Raw genomic sequence first — 5,602 nt, 5'->3', positions numbered from 1 at the left:
TTGGTAACTAACAATGAATCACATTGTATTAGTAAATTTAGAGAATAAATGTATGAACTATATAAAAACTATATTACAAAGTTGAAAAAAATAGACTTCATAATTAATACTTTTTGGTACCGTAAGAGTGGTACAGGCTAGGAGTGGTGGCTCATGCCTGTAATCCCAGCACTTTGTGAGGCTGAGGTGGGGTGGATCACCTGAGGTCAGGAGTTTGAGACCAGCCTGCCCAACATGGTGAAACCCCGTCTCTACCAAAAATACAAAAATTAGACGGGTATGGTGGCACGCGCCTGTAATCCCAGCTATTTGGGAGGTTGAGTCAGGAGAATTGCTTGAATGCAGAAGGCAGAAGTTGCAGTAAGCCAAGATCACGCTATTGCACTCCAGCCTGGGCAACAAGAGCAAATCTCCTTCATTGAAGAAAAAAAAAGGGGGGGGGGGTATAAAAAAGAGCTCATTAGTTCATTTGTAGCCCAATCAAGCAACCTGAGAACCATTTCATAGTGAGCTGTATGTCCTCTCACTTTCTGTTAGTCTCAGTGACCCCATCTCACCCCATGCAAATATACAAAGCAGAGTTTCAGCATCACAAACATTAGCTGTACTAGTACAATTAATTTTAGCTAGCTCCACATTGGAAGGAGGTCTAGAAAAAATGGGGAAGAGTTGGAAGAGTTTATAATCAACACAATGGACAAATCTTCACCTAGACAGACCAAAAATAAAGAGAAGGTACAAATACCAAAATCAGTAATGAAGGAGGTGTCACCACCAATCTGACAAAAAATAAAAGGAATGTAGGAAAACTCTGTGAAAAATCCTACACCTAAGATTATACTACTTAGAGATAAATATCTAAGCTGACACAAATTATTAAAACTGACACAAGAAAAAAAAGAACATTTGAGTTTACCTATGACAAGTAAGAAAATTGAATGACTAATTACAAGTCTTTCTACAAAGCAAAGTCCAGGCATAGAAAGCGTTCCTAATTAAAGCCTATTAAATACTTAAAGAAAAATAAAACTAATGCTTTAATCTCTCTCAGAAAACAGAATGAGACAACACATCCAAATTTATTCCCTAACTAGTACTACTCTAATACCAAAGCCAAACAAAGTCATTATAGGAATCAAAAATCATAAAATGACATCTCTCTTGAACATAGATGCAAAAATCTCAAGCAAATATTAAATCAAGCCCAGAAATATATTTTTTAAAAAAGACAAATGGATCTTGGTCATATAGAATTTATACCAAGAATGTAAGGGTTGGCTTAACATTTGGATATCAATTAATGTAGTAAGCATTAATTCTATTACTTGAATGAAGGAGGAAGAACTAATGATTATCTCAATAGAGTTAAGCATTTGATGAAATTCAAAATACATTTATGATAAAAAGTCTCAGCAAGCTAGATATAGAAGGGAACTTCAACTTGATAAAGGGTATATATTAAAAACTTATGGCTAATATCATACTTAATAATATTAGACTCAATATTTTCCTTTAAAATTAGGGATAAGGTGGGGATACCACTCTTGCCACATTTGCTCAACATTTTACTGGAGAAGCCAGTCAGCACAATAAAGCACAATGAAAATGGATAGATAGATGGATAGATGTATCCTGTTAGAAAAAAAGTAAATCTGTCTTTATTTGCGGATGACATGATCCTTTATGTAGAAAATCTTACTGAATCAACAATAATAAAAATATACCACTGTAATCACAAAGAAGTTCAGTAAGTTTGCTGGATATAAAATCCACATAGAATGGTATAATTCTATATACTATCAAAGAACAGTTCAAATATGAAATTAAGATAATTCCATTCAAAAGAATAAAACACACAGGAATAGGCATAAGAAAAGTATAATACTTGCACACTGAACACTATAAAACCTCACATAGAGAAAGAATACATAAATAGGAGACATTTCATGTTCATGCATTAGAAGTTCCAGTGTTGTAAAAAATAAAATTCCCCGCTTATATATCTACAGAATATTAGAATTTATATCTCCAGATTCTTAATTTTGCGTTTTTCTACGACAGCGTTTTGCTCCTTGTGACAAAAGCTGTTTGTTTATACCAAGGACATAATTATAAAAGCACAAAATCTTAATGTGCTTAGTGTAGATTTTAATGGCAAAGATTGGAAACAAAGTTTCTTAACATAAGATTTTATAAATAACAAATGCAAAGTAATGAAATGTTAACACCCAATAAAAAGAATGTAGAATTTTACTCACTGATCTAAAAAAAAAAAATGCTCATGGTTAATTGACAAAAGTAGCATGTGTATAATACACTCTATGCACTTCTATGAGCAGAAAAATATCTCTTTTAATATTCAAAGGGTTAATTATCCCTGAGTTATGAGACTAAGTATAATGTTTTATATATTTTTTTAGATTTTAGGAAAGACAGTTTGAATTCTTTAAAATAACCAAATATTGTAATATAAATAAAATAACATGTTCTCAGATGTCTAGATTCTTATTCTCTGTCTCCTTGACAGTCCTATCCTGTTTTTATAAAGTATTTCATCTGGTCATTTGCTGTCTCCCTCCCTAGGTAATTTCTGGCAAACTTTGCCTGGGATCCTTTTCCCTCATTTGTTGCTAGTTCTACATCATTGTTTGGTTTCTTGGTCAGTAGAATGTTAGTTTTCTTATCTGTTATTACAGTTAATGAACATAAGGTTAGCGGATGTTGTTTTAATTTCACAGTACTACACCAGCTATACAACGGGAAATCAAATTTGGCAGTTTCCTCTCCCATCAGATAAATTTTAAATGTATATTCTTGACTGAGACACCCTCTGGTTTAATGGCACTGATTGCCTGTTTAAATGTATGAATGACTGGGGAGCAATCATGCTTCTCCAGAAATAACCATAATTGACAGACTGTTAAATAAGGAAAATGAGGTCTTAATGTGAATGTTAATTTCCGGCACATTTCCATTGTGTATATTTTTATGTATAAAATTTCAATGTTAGAAAAGCTTTTTATTTATTTTTCATTAACATTTTATTTTAGAGTTTGAGATTTACATAAAATTTGTGATTATGTACAAATTTCTCATTTACTCCATGCCCAGTTTTCCCTATTAGTATTTTATTATACGTATGGTAAATTTGTCACAATGAATGCACCAACATTTCTACATCGTTATTAAATTTTATACTTTATTTAAAATTTCTGTTTTTTTTTTCTGTTTATTTCTTCCTTCTCCTTCCTGTGTGGAGTACCTAGCACTCATGTCTGTTACCTCTTGTCATATAGTGCCAGGGTAACACCTAGGGCAAAGAGTGAGGGAGACAGATGACAATTTATTATTTACAGTGAAATAATTAATACAAAATCTGCCTCAGGTCCAGAACATCTCAGGTGTGCATTCAGGACAAAATTAATAAAGATGAATATTAAAAATTGAAGAGGGAATAAAGTTCACTGTCATAGAGTGATACATAATTGACAATGAAACCAATTAAGGTAGTTTTAATTGGATAAACAGTGTAGAACCACCTCTGAGGCTCACGATGGGGTCTAGTGCCCCATTAAGGGCTGACCTTGGCAGAGATGAGAATAAACAATTTATCTTCCAGCATGTCCAAGTTCTCTTCTCTGCGGTGCCTCTTTCCCCAGTTCTGCCTCACTCTTTCTTTGAGCCCTTAGGGTCCTGTTTCTTTCTCCCAGTAAACTATTATAACTATATGCCTTGTACTGTGCTGGATACATTGCAAGCATTCTCTTCAGCACTTACAAACAACCTTTCCAGTCCAGAAAGCTGTAAGGGACTTCCCTGGATTACACAGTGAGAGGCCAGTGTGAAATCCCATTGTTTTCTCTTTTACCATTAAGTCTATATTTTGTCAATACAGTATACTCTTTTTCATGACATTGCCACAATTAAAATTTATTTTAGAAAAGACATTGTTTTGGACTTCCTATACTCAATCATGAAATTCAGTAAATATTTTCTCTTCTTAAGGACATTAATTTTAAGTTGTCTATCTTATAGTTGAATGAAAGCCTTAATCCTTAGTTTTAATATCCTTGGAAGAAAGATGGGTGAGGTGCTTTGACTTAGTAAGTTTTTCCAAGTATTACTTTGTGTATTACTTTGTGTAGGCAACATCTCCTTTCATTTTAATAAAGGCAGCTTTATTAGGTCTATTTGTTATAACAATCAAGGAGATTAGAGGCTTGCAGTGGGGTTATCTTTTTCCATAAAGCAGGATCTGCCACTCCTGAAGAATAAATTGATATTTTCAAGAATTCATCAAGTATGCAGGGCTTTTGTGAAATGAAATTCTTTTGCATAACAATATATTCTTCAAAACAGATCTCAACGGGCTGTTAGTTTTTCTGTCATTAGCCTACTGATAAGTTGGGAAGCAAAAGTATCTCAAAATCTCTGGAGGCTGAAGTTAAGTGGTATGTAAGGAAGCTTATAAATTAGGAATCTTGATGTCAATTTTACATTTTCTGTCTCTTCTGTTGGGATTAAGGAAGACAGACAGGTTCATTTGTTTAATAATGTGGTACACCTGAGAGATCATCTTTGTATCATCTTTACTGGTATTTTCGAGAAGGCCAAAGTTAATGGTTTATATGTCATTTGAGTTAATTTTTTTTTGTTGTTAAGTACATGAAGTTATACTAGAATCTTAAAATTCGACACAAATAGACAAGGTAGTTTAGTCTGAAAAGGAGGTTATTAACCCAAACAAATAATAATACAAAGCACAGGACCACATGTGATTTCCCCATCCCAAGACCATACAAAGCATATGATTTAATTCTGCAAGACTCTGATTCTGTAGGAATTGAGTATTCTCCGCCAATTTCCAAGAAATTTCCTCTCAAGATGAGTATACATCCAAATATCTGAACATAGAAAATGGCTGATCACAAGAGACTGAACCAAAATAAGACCTTGTCCTGGCTCTACAAGATTGTAATTGGGTATAATTTTCTAACTTACCTGCTGAGGTTAGAAAATAAATTCCCATATATGCTAAAGGCAACTCTTATTACTTACAACATTGCCCATCTCTGTCTCAGAAAATTAGGTGGAAAAAGGGTAGGACTCTCTCTGTCAATCATTGTCAGGGAAATATGATCTTACTCTGTAACTGGAAGAAAGATGTTTTTTTTCTCGTACAGATGTACAGCAGCCTTTCTGGAAAATTACGTAATTTCAATTTTTTATTATGAATAAATTGGGGCATAATTTGTATTACCTCTTTTTAACACTAAGAAACTGAGTATGAACTTCCCTTTTTAATATGTAATTACGAAGAAGTAGATAAGATCTTGGGGAGAGGGCTAGAGAAGCAGAGCTCTGTCTTCCTGTCTGCCTTATTCATCCATCCATTAACACATTGAATGACAAAGTTGAATGCACTCTGATGTACATAGCTGGTTGCCCTACGGGCTGTCTTCACTCTCAGACAGATTTTTCTGCCTATAGGCTGGGGGGAACTGGAAAGAGAGTAGAGATCAGGGGTGTCTTTCAACCATTCAGAAGGCTGAATGTTTCAGGGTCTCATCCTGGGCATGGACTCAGAGGCATGGTTTGTAAA

The sequence above is a fragment of the Chlorocebus sabaeus genome, chromosome 9 (genome assembly GCF_047675955.1).
Source record: "Chlorocebus sabaeus isolate Y175 chromosome 9, mChlSab1.0.hap1, whole genome shotgun sequence".
NCBI classification, from domain to species: Eukaryota; Metazoa; Chordata; class Mammalia; order Primates; family Cercopithecidae; genus Chlorocebus; species Chlorocebus sabaeus.
This window is presented reverse-complemented; position numbering follows the sequence as displayed.